Source organism: Anomaloglossus baeobatrachus, unplaced genomic scaffold (assembly GCF_048569485.1).
Source record: "Anomaloglossus baeobatrachus isolate aAnoBae1 unplaced genomic scaffold, aAnoBae1.hap1 Scaffold_636, whole genome shotgun sequence".
NCBI lineage: Eukaryota > Metazoa > Chordata > Amphibia > Anura > Aromobatidae > Anomaloglossus > Anomaloglossus baeobatrachus.
The window spans coordinates 40,880-53,203 of NW_027445004.1; the positions used below are offsets into that span (position 1 = coordinate 40,880).

General features: G+C 46.8%; 8 non-coding genes and 1 pseudogene across 8 annotated transcripts; all 9 read right to left on the minus strand.

The window, feature by feature from the left end:
• Positions 1 to 12: 12 nt before the first annotated feature.
• Positions 13 to 203, minus strand: LOC142285973 (U2 spliceosomal RNA). Its single transcript, XR_012747254.1, has one exon. It is a non-coding gene; the product is annotated as a U2 spliceosomal RNA (small nuclear RNA).
• A 1,387-nt stretch (positions 204 to 1,590) lies between these two features.
• On the minus strand, positions 1,591 to 1,781 carry LOC142285927 (U2 spliceosomal RNA). Its single transcript, XR_012747220.1, has one exon. It is a non-coding gene; the product is annotated as a U2 spliceosomal RNA (small nuclear RNA).
• Positions 1,782 to 3,168: 1,387 nt separating this feature from the next.
• On the minus strand, positions 3,169 to 3,359 carry LOC142285974 (U2 spliceosomal RNA). The gene has a single exon (XR_012747255.1). It is a non-coding gene; the product is annotated as a U2 spliceosomal RNA (small nuclear RNA).
• Positions 3,360 to 4,746: 1,387 nt separating this feature from the next.
• LOC142285975 (U2 spliceosomal RNA) lies at positions 4,747 to 4,937 on the minus strand. Its single transcript, XR_012747256.1, has one exon. It is a non-coding gene; the product is annotated as a U2 spliceosomal RNA (small nuclear RNA).
• A 1,387-nt stretch (positions 4,938 to 6,324) lies between these two features.
• Positions 6,325 to 6,515, minus strand: LOC142285976 (U2 spliceosomal RNA). The gene has a single exon (XR_012747257.1). It is a non-coding gene; the product is annotated as a U2 spliceosomal RNA (small nuclear RNA).
• Positions 6,516 to 7,902: 1,387 nt separating this feature from the next.
• LOC142285978 (U2 spliceosomal RNA) lies at positions 7,903 to 8,093 on the minus strand. The gene has a single exon (XR_012747259.1). It is a non-coding gene; the product is annotated as a U2 spliceosomal RNA (small nuclear RNA).
• Positions 8,094 to 9,480: 1,387 nt separating this feature from the next.
• On the minus strand, positions 9,481 to 9,671 carry LOC142285979 (U2 spliceosomal RNA). Its single transcript, XR_012747260.1, has one exon. It is a non-coding gene; the product is annotated as a U2 spliceosomal RNA (small nuclear RNA).
• A 1,387-nt stretch (positions 9,672 to 11,058) lies between these two features.
• LOC142285947 (U2 spliceosomal RNA) lies at positions 11,059 to 11,252 on the minus strand. The gene has a single exon (XR_012747237.1). It is a non-coding gene; the product is annotated as a U2 spliceosomal RNA (small nuclear RNA).
• Positions 11,253 to 11,776: 524 nt separating this feature from the next.
• On the minus strand, positions 11,777 to 11,904 carry LOC142285953 (U2 spliceosomal RNA; annotated as a pseudogene).
• Between the last annotated feature and the right edge of the window lie 420 nt (positions 11,905 to 12,324).

The following is a 12,324-nucleotide window of genomic DNA, read 5'->3' on the forward strand; positions in this document are numbered from 1 at the left end:
AACTGGGTTAAGAAGGGGTGCACCGTTCCTGGAGGTACTGCAATACCAGGTCAATGCGTGGAGTGGACAGAGCAAGCTCTTTTTCCATCTCCCTGTTCTAAAAATCCATTTAATATATGGTCCCCAGATAGGGGACGTATCAGATATTAAACTGATAAGAACAGATACTACACTTGATCTTAGCCAAAAGGCCGAGAAGCGATAACCAGAATTGGTTTGGGCCTCGAGTGGCACCCTGGCCTATGCCGGACACATCTTAGGGAGAGAGAGCGAGAGGGAGACAAACCCACGCCTACACAAGACATTTTGTCACCCAAGCCAACCCTTGAAAAGGCTGCTTTGCAGAGCCAAAACAAGAAGAATGGTGCGTTTTGCAGCCGCCGCCCACTGCAATGAATCTGAATAACTCCTCCTTTAGGGCGCAAGCAACTCCCCTCCCCCTTGCAGTCTTTCCAATTCACGATACAAAAAGACGGACAGGACAGGTTGCCTGACTTTCCGTCACTGCCACCCTTTGCCATCCTTACCCGTAGAAAGCCCTTTCATCATCCCCAAACCCTAATCTTTTCCCTTTCCTTCCCAGCCCCCAAACCCTGCCCTCTGTACCTTTCTCACCACCCGCTTCCCTTCTCCTGTCATCCCCCTACCACCCGGGAAAAAAAGAGATTGCCCCCTCCTTCCACTAGCCCACCCTCCCACCCAAAGAACAACTTCTTCTGCGCAGCTTGTTTTCTAGGCAGCAGCGCTATTGTGATGTCATCGGGGGGCATTGTGACAAGCCGCCAGTGTTCCGTCTCTTCATGTTGTGCACAGTTCAAACGGAAAATACATCAACAGGCAGACTACAGAAAAGCTTACTATCAAAGGTTAGAGGGGGGCTTTCTCAGAGGGCTTTTTACAGTTTTTCTATTCCCAATTAGCCGTTTAAGTGTACTTATTGAAAGTAGTAATTCTTTCATAGGCCGCCCTTTCTTAGTATTTGACGTTCCTTATATTGCGGTATGAGGCTTCGCAGTAGGTTGCAAACATTCATCACCCATGACTGTCCCCAATTGAGCTCAGAAGCTCAATGTCTATCATGACCTCTCTTTTAGAATGTCCAAGAGCAAGCAAACTATTCCTCCAGGAGAGGGCGCCAACAGACTACTAAAGAGATCATCATTACTCAAAGAAAACCCCAAAAACCAATGCATGATAGGAATAAACAGGTAACTTTCTTTGGAGTGGAAGCGGAGAGATCGCACCAGATGCCAATTCTAGATGTTATCACACCTGTGGTCACTGCAGCAGCAGGTGAATCCACTTTGTCCAAAAGGGATCTATTCCATTCAATTGCAAATGATCTAGATAAGACAGAGAACTGCAGCACGGGGACATAGCCGAGTTGGTCAGGTTGAGTGGTGATGAGTTTGCTATTTGGATGAATAAAGAAAGTCAAAAGTGTGAAAGATAAAAAACAAAAGGAGGAAGTGTGAAAAGTGAATGGGCCAAATTGAGGTGCATATGAAGACGTATGCTTTCTTCCAATTCATTAAATCGGGCTAATATGAATCAGGTGAATTGAGTTCTGCTTTTGGAAACTGGGTTAAGAAGGGGTGCACCGTTCCTGGAGGTACTGCAATACCAGGCCAATGCGTGGAGTGGACAGAGCAAGCTCTTTTTCCATCTCCCTGTTCTAAAAATCCATTTAATATATGGTCCCCAGATAGGGGACGTATCAGATATTAAACTGATAAGAACAGATACTACACTTGATCTTAGCCAAAAGGCCGAGAAGCGATAACCAGAATTGGTTTGGGCCTCGAGTGGCACCCTGGCCTATGCCGGACACATCTTAGGGAGAGAGAGCGAGAGGGAGACAAACCCATGCCTACACAAGACATTTTGTCACCCAAGCCAACCCTTGAAAAGGCTGCTTTGCAGAGCCAAAACAAGAAGAATGGTGCGTTTTGCAGCCGCCGCCCACTGCAATGAATCTGAATAACTCCTCCTTTAGGGCGCAAGCAACTCCCCTCCCCCTTGCAGTCTTTCCAATTCACGATACAAAAAGACGGACAGGACAGGTTGCCTGACTTTCCGTCACTGCCACCCTTTGCCATCCTTACCCGTAGAAAGCCCTTTCATCATCCCCAAACCCTAATCTTTTCCCTTTCCTTCCCAGCCCCCAAACCCTGCCCTCTGTACCTTTCTCACCACCCGCTTCCCTTCTCCTGTCATCCCCCTACCACCCGGGAAAAAAAGAGATTGCCCCCTCCTTCCACTAGCCCACCCTCCCACCCAAAGAACAACTTCTTCTGCGCAGCTTGTTTTCTAGGCAGCAGCGCTATTGTGATGTCATCGGGGGGCATTGTGACAAGCCGCCAGTGTTCCGTCTCTTCATGTTGTGCACAGTTCAAACGGAAAATACATCAACAGGCAGACTACAGAAAAGCTTACTATCAAAGGTTAGAGGGGGGCTTTCTCAGAGGGCTTTTTACAGTTTTTCTATTCCCAATTAGCCGTTTAAGTGTACTTATTGAAAGTAGTAATTCTTTCATAGGCCGCCCTTTCTTAGTATTTGACGTTCCTTATATTGCGGTATGAGGCTTCGCAGTAGGTTGCAAACATTCATCACCCATGACTGTCCCCAATTGAGCTCAGAAGCTCAATGTCTATCATGACCTCTCTTTTAGAATGTCCAAGAGCAAGCAAACTATTCCTCCAGGAGAGGGCGCCAACAGACTACTAAAGAGATCATCATTACTCAAAGAAAACCCCAAAAACCAATGCATGATAGGAATAAACAGGTAACTTTCTTTGGAGTGGAAGCGGAGAGATCGCACCAGATGCCAATTCTAGATGTTATCACACCTGTGGTCACTGCAGCAGCAGGTGAATCCACTTTGTCCAAAAGGGATCTATTCCATTCAATTGCAAATGATCTAGATAAGACAGAGAACTGCAGCACGGGGACATAGCCGAGTTGGTCAGGTTGAGTGGTGATGAGTTTGCTATTTGGATGAATAAAGAAAGTCAAAAGTGTGAAAGATAAAAAACAAAAGGAGGAAGTGTGAAAAGTGAATGGGCCAAATTGAGGTGCATATGAAGACGTATGCTTTCTTCCAATTCATTAAATCGGGCTAATATGAATCAGGTGAATTGAGTTCTGCTTTTGGAAACTGGGTTAAGAAGGGGTGCACCGTTCCTGGAGGTACTGCAATACCAGGTCAATGCGTGGAGTGGACAGAGCAAGCTCTTTTTCCATCTCCCTGTTCTAAAAATCCATTTAATATATGGTCCCCAGATAGGGGACGTATCAGATATTAAACTGATAAGAACAGATACTACACTTGATCTTAGCCAAAAGGCCGAGAAGCGATAACCAGAATTGGTTTGGGCCTCGAGTGGCACCCTGGCCTATGCCGGACACATCTTAGGGAGAGAGAGCGAGAGGGAGACAAACCCACGCCTACACAAGACATTTTGTCACCCAAGCCAACCCTTGAAAAGGCTGCTTTGCAGAGCCAAAACAAGAAGAATGGTGCGTTTTGCAGCCGCCGCCCACTGCAATGAATCTGAATAACTCCTCCTTTAGGGCGCAAGCAACTCCCCTCCCCCTTGCAGTCTTTCCAATTCACGATACAAAAAGACGGACAGGACAGGTTGCCTGACTTTCCGTCACTGCCACCCTTTGCCATCCTTACCCGTAGAAAGCCCTTTCATCATCCCCAAACCCTAATCTTTTCCCTTTCCTTCCCAGCCCCCAAACCCTGCCCTCTGTACCTTTCTCACCACCCGCTTCCCTTCTCCTGTCATCCCCCTACCACCCGGGAAAAAAAGAGATTGCCCCCTCCTTCCACTAGCCCACCCTCCCACCCAAAGAACAACTTCTTCTGCGCAGCTTGTTTTCTAGGCAGCAGCGCTATTGTGATGTCATCGGGGGGCATTGTGACAAGCCGCCAGTGTTCCGTCTCTTCATGTTGTGCACAGTTCAAACGGAAAATACATCAACAGGCAGACTACAGAAAAGCTTACTATCAAAGGTTAGAGGGGGGCTTTCTCAGAGGGCTTTTTACAGTTTTTCTATTCCCAATTAGCCGTTTAAGTGTACTTATTGAAAGTAGTAATTCTTTCATAGGCCGCCCTTTCTTAGTATTTGACGTTCCTTATATTGCGGTATGAGGCTTCGCAGTAGGTTGCAAACATTCATCACCCATGACTGTCCCCAATTGAGCTCAGAAGCTCAATGTCTATCATGACCTCTCTTTTAGAATGTCCAAGAGCAAGCAAACTATTCCTCCAGGAGAGGGCGCCAACAGACTACTAAAGAGATCATCATTACTCAAAGAAAACCCCAAAAACCAATGCATGATAGGAATAAACAGGTAACTTTCTTTGGAGTGGAAGCGGAGAGATCGCACCAGATGCCAATTCTAGATGTTATCACACCTGTGGTCACTGCAGCAGCAGGTGAATCCACTTTGTCCAAAAGGGATCTATTCCATTCAATTGCAAATGATCTAGATAAGACAGAGAACTGCAGCACGGGGACATAGCCGAGTTGGTCAGGTTGAGTGGTGATGAGTTTGCTATTTGGATGAATAAAGAAAGTCAAAAGTGTGAAAGATAAAAAACAAAAGGAGGAAGTGTGAAAAGTGAATGGGCCAAATTGAGGTGCATATGAAGACGTATGCTTTCTTCCAATTCATTAAATCGGGCTAATATGAATCAGGTGAATTGAGTTCTGCTTTTGGAAACTGGGTTAAGAAGGGGTGCACCGTTCCTGGAGGTACTGCAATACCAGGTCAATGCGTGGAGTGGACAGAGCAAGCTCTTTTTCCATCTCCCTGTTCTAAAAATCCATTTAATATATGGTCCCCAGATAGGGGACGTATCAGATATTAAACTGATAAGAACAGATACTACACTTGATCTTAGCCAAAAGGCCGAGAAGCGATAACCAGAATTGGTTTGGGCCTCGAGTGGCACCCTGGCCTATGCCGGACACATCTTAGGGAGAGAGAGCGAGAGGGAGACAAACCCACGCCTACACAAGACATTTTGTCACCCAAGCCAACCCTTGAAAAGGCTGCTTTGCAGAGCCAAAACAAGAAGAATGGTGCGTTTTGCAGCCGCCGCCCACTGCAATGAATCTGAATAACTCCTCCTTTAGGGCGCAAGCAACTCCCCTCCCCCTTGCAGTCTTTCCAATTCACGATACAAAAAGACGGACAGGACAGGTTGCCTGACTTTCCGTCACTGCCACCCTTTGCCATCCTTACCCGTAGAAAGCCCTTTCATCATCCCCAAACCCTAATCTTTTCCCTTTCCTTCCCAGCCCCCAAACCCTGCCCTCTGTACCTTTCTCACCACCCGCTTCCCTTCTCCTGTCATCCCCCTACCACCCGGGAAAAAAAGAGATTGCCCCCTCCTTCCACTAGCCCACCCTCCCACCCAAAGAACAACTTCTTCTGCGCAGCTTGTTTTCTAGGCAGCAGCGCTATTGTGATGTCATCGGGGGGCATTGTGACAAGCCGCCAGTGTTCCGTCTCTTCATGTTGTGCACAGTTCAAACGGAAAATACATCAACAGGCAGACTACAGAAAAGCTTACTATCAAAGGTTAGAGGGGGGCTTTCTCAGAGGGCTTTTTACAGTTTTTCTATTCCCAATTAGCCGTTTAAGTGTACTTATTGAAAGTAGTAATTCTTTCATAGGCCGCCCTTTCTTAGTATTTGACGTTCCTTATATTGCGGTATGAGGCTTCGCAGTAGGTTGCAAACATTCATCACCCATGACTGTCCCCAATTGAGCTCAGAAGCTCAATGTCTATCATGACCTCTCTTTTAGAATGTCCAAGAGCAAGCAAACTATTCCTCCAGGAGAGGGCGCCAACAGACTACTAAAGAGATCATCATTACTCAAAGAAAACCCCAAAAACCAATGCATGATAGGAATAAACAGGTAACTTTCTTTGGAGTGGAAGCGGAGAGATCGCACCAGATGCCAATTCTAGATGTTATCACACCTGTGGTCACTGCAGCAGCAGGTGAATCCACTTTGTCCAAAAGGGATCTATTCCATTCAATTGCAAATGATCTAGATAAGACAGAGAACTGCAGCACGGGGACATAGCCGAGTTGGTCAGGTTGAGTGGTGATGAGTTTGCTATTTGGATGAATAAAGAAAGTCAAAAGTGTGAAAGATAAAAAACAAAAGGAGGAAGTGTGAAAAGTGAATGGGCCAAATTGAGGTGCATATGAAGACGTATGCTTTCTTCCAATTCATTAAATCGGGCTAATATGAATCAGGTGAATTGAGTTCTGCTTTTGGAAACTGGGTTAAGAAGGGGTGCACCGTTCCTGGAGGTACTGCAATACCAGGTCAATGCGTGGAGTGGACAGAGCAAGCTCTTTTTCCATCTCCCTGTTCTAAAAATCCATTTAATATATGGTCCCCAGATAGGGGACGTATCAGATATTAAACTGATAAGAACAGATACTACACTTGATCTTAGCCAAAAGGCCGAGAAGCGATAACCAGAATTGGTTTGGGCCTCGAGTGGCACCCTGGCCTATGCCGGACACATCTTAGGGAGAGAGAGCGAGAGGGAGACAAACCCACGCCTACACAAGACATTTTGTCACCCAAGCCAACCCTTGAAAAGGCTGCTTTGCAGAGCCAAAACAAGAAGAATGGTGCGTTTTGCAGCCGCCGCCCACTGCAATGAATCTGAATAACTCCTCCTTTAGGGCGCAAGCAACTCCCCTCCCCCTTGCAGTCTTTCCAATTCACGATACAAAAAGACGGACAGGACAGGTTGCCTGACTTTCCGTCACTGCCACCCTTTGCCATCCTTACCCGTAGAAAGCCCTTTCATCATCCCCAAACCCTAATCTTTTCCCTTTCCTTCCCAGCCCCCAAACCCTGCCCTCTGTACCTTTCTCACCACCCGCTTCCCTTCTCCTGTCATCCCCCTACCACCCGGGAAAAAAAGAGATTGCCCCCTCCTTCCACTAGCCCACCCTCCCACCCAAAGAACAACTTCTTCTGCGCAGCTTGTTTTCTAGGCAGCAGCGCTATTGTGATGTCATCGGGGGGCATTGTGACAAGCCGCCAGTGTTCCGTCTCTTCATGTTGTGCACAGTTCAAACGGAAAATACATCAACAGGCAGACTACAGAAAAGCTTACTATCAAAGGTTAGAGGGGGGCTTTCTCAGAGGGCTTTTTACAGTTTTTCTATTCCCAATTAGCCGTTTAAGTGTACTTATTGAAAGTAGTAATTCTTTCATAGGCCGCCCTTTCTTAGTATTTGACGTTCCTTATATTGCGGTATGAGGCTTCGCAGTAGGTTGCAAACATTCATCACCCATGACTGTCCCCAATTGAGCTCAGAAGCTCAATGTCTATCATGACCTCTCTTTTAGAATGTCCAAGAGCAAGCAAACTATTCCTCCAGGAGAGGGCGCCAACAGACTACTAAAGAGATCATCATTACTCAAAGAAAACCCCAAAAACCAATGCATGATAGGAATAAACAGGTAACTTTCTTTGGAGTGGAAGCGGAGAGATCGCACCAGATGCCAATTCTAGATGTTATCACACCTGTGGTCACTGCAGCAGCAGGTGAATCCACTTTGTCCAAAAGGGATCTATTCCATTCAATTGCAAATGATCTAGATAAGACAGAGAACTGCAGCACGGGGACATAGCCGAGTTGGTCAGGTTGAGTGGTGATGAGTTTGCTATTTGGATGAATAAAGAAAGTCAAAAGTGTGAAAGATAAAAAACAAAAGGAGGAAGTGTGAAAAGTGAATGGGCCAAATTGAGGTGCATATGAAGACGTATGCTTTCTTCCAATTCATTAAATCGGGCTAATATGAATCAGGTGAATTGAGTTCTGCTTTTGGAAACTGGGTTAAGAAGGGGTGCACCGTTCCTGGAGGTACTGCAATACCAGGTCAATGCGTGGAGTGGACAGAGCAAGCTCTTTTTCCATCTCCCTGTTCTAAAAATCCATTTAATATATGGTCCCCAGATAGGGGACGTATCAGATATTAAACTGATAAGAACAGATACTACACTTGATCTTAGCCAAAAGGCCGAGAAGCGATAACCAGAATTGGTTTGGGCCTCGAGTGGCACCCTGGCCTATGCCGGACACATCTTAGGGAGAGAGAGCGAGAGGGAGACAAACCCACGCCTACACAAGACATTTTGTCACCCAAGCCAACCCTTGAAAAGGCTGCTTTGCAGAGCCAAAACAAGAAGAATGGTGCGTTTTGCAGCCGCCGCCCACTGCAATGAATCTGAATAACTCCTCCTTTAGGGCGCAAGCAACTCCCCTCCCCCTTGCAGTCTTTCCAATTCACGATACAAAAAGACGGACAGGACAGGTTGCCTGACTTTCCGTCACTGCCACCCTTTGCCATCCTTACCCGTAGAAAGCCCTTTCATCATCCCCAAACCCTAATCTTTTCCCTTTCCTTCCCAGCCCCCAAACCCTGCCCTCTGTACCTTTCTCACCACCCGCTTCCCTTCTCCTGTCATCCCCCTACCACCCGGGAAAAAAAGAGATTGCCCCCTCCTTCCACTAGCCCACCCTCCCACCCAAAGAACAACTTCTTCTGCGCAGCTTGTTTTCTAGGCAGCAGCGCTATTGTGATGTCATCGGGGGGCATTGTGACAAGCCGCCAGTGTTCCGTCTCTTCATGTTGTGCACAGTTCAAACGGAAAATACATCAACAGGCAGACTACAGAAAAGCTTACTATCAAAGGTTAGAGGGGGGCTTTCTCAGAGGGCTTTTTACAGTTTTTCTATTCCCAATTAGCCGTTTAAGTGTACTTATTGAAAGTAGTAATTCTTTCATAGGCCGCCCTTTCTTAGTATTTGACGTTCCTTATATTGCGGTATGAGGCTTCGCAGTAGGTTGCAAACATTCATCACCCATGACTGTCCCCAATTGAGCTCAGAAGCTCAATGTCTATCATGACCTCTCTTTTAGAATGTCCAAGAGCAAGCAAACTATTCCTCCAGGAGAGGGCGCCAACAGACTACTAAAGAGATCATCATTACTCAAAGAAAACCCCAAAAACCAATGCATGATAGGAATAAACAGGTAACTTTCTTTGGAGTGGAAGCGGAGAGATCGCACCAGATGCCAATTCTAGATGTTATCACACCTGTGGTCACTGCAGCAGCAGGTGAATCCACTTTGTCCAAAAGGGATCTATTCCATTCAATTGCAAATGATCTAGATAAGACAGAGAACTGCAGCACGGGGACATAGCCGAGTTGGTCAGGTTGAGTGGTGATGAGTTTGCTATTTGGATGAATAAAGAAAGTCAAAAGTGTGAAAGATAAAAAACAAAAGGAGGAAGTGTGAAAAGTGAATGGGCCAAATTGAGGTGCATATGAAGACGTATGCTTTCTTCCAATTCATTAAATCGGGCTAATATGAATCAGGTGAATTGAGTTCTGCTTTTGGAAACTGGGTTAAGAAGGGGTGCACCGTTCCTGGAGGTACTGCAATACCAGGTCAATGCGTGGAGTGGACAGAGCAAGCTCTTTTTCCATCTCCCTGTTCTAAAAATCCATTTAATATATGGTCCCCAGATAGGGGACGTATCAGATATTAAACTGATAAGAACAGATACTACACTTGATCTTAGCCAAAAGGCCGAGAAGCGATAACCAGAATTGGTTTGGGCCTCGAGTGGCACCCTGGCCTATGCCGGACACATCTTAGGGAGAGAGAGCGAGAGGGAGACAAACCCACGCCTACACAAGACATTTTGTCACCCAAGCCAACCCTTGAAAAGGCTGCTTTGCAGAGCCAAAACAAGAAGAATGGTGCGTTTTGCAGCCGCCGCCCACTGCAATGAATCTGAATAACTCCTCCTTTAGGGCGCAAGCAACTCCCCTCCCCCTTGCAGTCTTTCCAATTCACGATACAAAAAGACGGACAGGACAGGTTGCCTGACTTTCCGTCACTGCCACCCTTTGCCATCCTTACCCGTAGAAAGCCCTTTCATCATCCCCAAACCCTAATCTTTTCCCTTTCCTTCCCAGCCCCCAAACCCTGCCCTCTGTACCTTTCTCACCACCCGCTTCCCTTCTCCTGTCATCCCCCTACCACCCGGGAAAAAAAGAGATTGCCCCCTCCTTCCACTAGCCCACCCTCCCACCCAAAGAACAACTTCTTCTGCGCAGCTTGTTTTCTAGGCAGCAGCGCTATTGTGATGTCATCGGGGGGCATTGTGACAAGCCGCCAGTGTTCCGTCTCTTCATGTTGTGCACAGTTCAAACGGAAAATACATCAACAGGCAGACTACAGAAAAGCTTACTATCAAAGGTTAGAGGGGGGCTTTCTCAGAGGGCTTTTTACAGTTTTTCTATTCCCAATTAGCCGTTTAAGTGTACTTATTGAAAGTAGTAATTCTTTCATAGGCCGCCCTTTCTTAGTATTTGACGTTCCTTATATTGCGGTATGAGGCTTCGCAGTAGGTTGCAAACATTCATCACCCATGACTGTCCCCAATTGAGCTCAGAAGCTCAATGTCTATCATGACCTCTCTTTTAGAATGTCCAAGAGCAAGCAAACTATTCCTCCAGGAGAGGGCGCCAACAGACTACTAAAGAGATCATCATTACTCAAAGAAAACCCCAAAAACCAATGCATGATAGGAATAAACAGGTAACTTTCTTTGGAGTGGAAGCGGAGAGATCGCACCAGATGCCAATTCTAGATGTTATCACACCTGTGGTCACTGCAGCAGCAGGTGAATCCACTTTGTCCAAAAGGGATCTATTCCATTCAATTGCAAATGATCTAGATAAGACAGAGAACTGCAGCACGGGGACATAGCCGAGTTGGTCAGGTTGAGTGGTGATGAGTTTGCTATTTGGATGAATAAAGAAAGTCAAAAGTGTGAAAGATAAAAAACAAAAGGAGGAAGTGTGAAAAGTGAATGGGCCAAATTGAGGTGCATATGAAGACGTATGCTTTCTTCCAATTCATTAAATCGGGCTAATATGAATCAGGTGAATTGAGTTCTGCTTTTGGAAACTGGGTTAAGAAGGGGTGCACCGTTCCTGGAGGTACTGCAATACCAGGTCAATGCGTGGAGTGGACAGAGCAAGCTCTTTTTCCATCTCCCTGTTCTAAAAATCCATTTAATATATGGTCCCCAGATAGGGGACGTATCAGATATTAAACTGATAAGAACAGATTTTTCATCTTTATTATCATGCACTACTCACAAAAAGGTAACAAACCGTGTACAGTGCCGCAGCCCCGTACACACAGAACTATACAATCCTTCTTACATAGCCATAGAGTACGACGCACTAAACTATACATCACACTCCTATGCTTATCCATAACACTCAAGCTGAAAGAAAAAGTTAGACAATAAATAACGACGAACCGGCGATTGGGGGATGGGGGTAGGGGAAAAGGGGGATAGGGTGGGGGAATCACAGGCCCGAAGCTTTATTGAAAGACGCACATAATGGGAAAAGGAGGGAGGGGGCATGGAAGAGGTCTAAACCTCCTCCTCGGCGCTGTCGTCCGGACTGTCCATGATGGAATAGTCTCTGAGCAGGCTGTGGATCAGCCTGCGGCAATCCTGGATAGACATCCTCTCCCTCTTCAAGATGAGCCGGTTCCTGGCGACCCAAATAGCGTCCTTAAAGCAGTTCATAAGGCGCCAAGCCTCCTGGATGGCTCCAACGGTGTGAGTCCCAGGGAAGAGTCCATAAAGTACGGAATGGTACGATAGGCTCCCTCTGGGGACGGAGTTCCTCAGGTCATCCTCCAGGGCAACCAACAGGCGCTGTGCGAAACGGCAGTCCCAAAAGGCGTGCAGCGATGATAAGAACAGATACTACACTTGATCTTAGCCAAAAGGCCGAGAAGCGATAACCAGAATTGGTTTGGGCCTCGAGTGGCACCCTGGCCTATGCCGGACACATCTTAGGGAGAGAGAGCGAGAGGGAGACAAACCCACGCCTACACAAGACATTTTGTCACCCAAGCCAACCCTTGAAAAGGCTGCTTTGCAGAGCCAAAACAAGAAGAATGGTGCGTTTTGCAGCCGCCGCCCACTGCAATGAATCTGAATAACTCCTCCTTTAGGGCGCAAGCAACTCCCCTCCCCCTTGCAGTCTTTCCAATTCACGATACAAAAAGACGGACAGGACAGGTTGCCTGACTTTCCGTCACTGCCACCCTTTGCCATCCTTACCCGTAGAAAGCCCTTTCATCATCCCCAAACCCTAATCTTTTCCCTTTCCTTCCCAGCCCCCAAACCCTGCCCTCTGTACCTTTCTCACCACCCGCT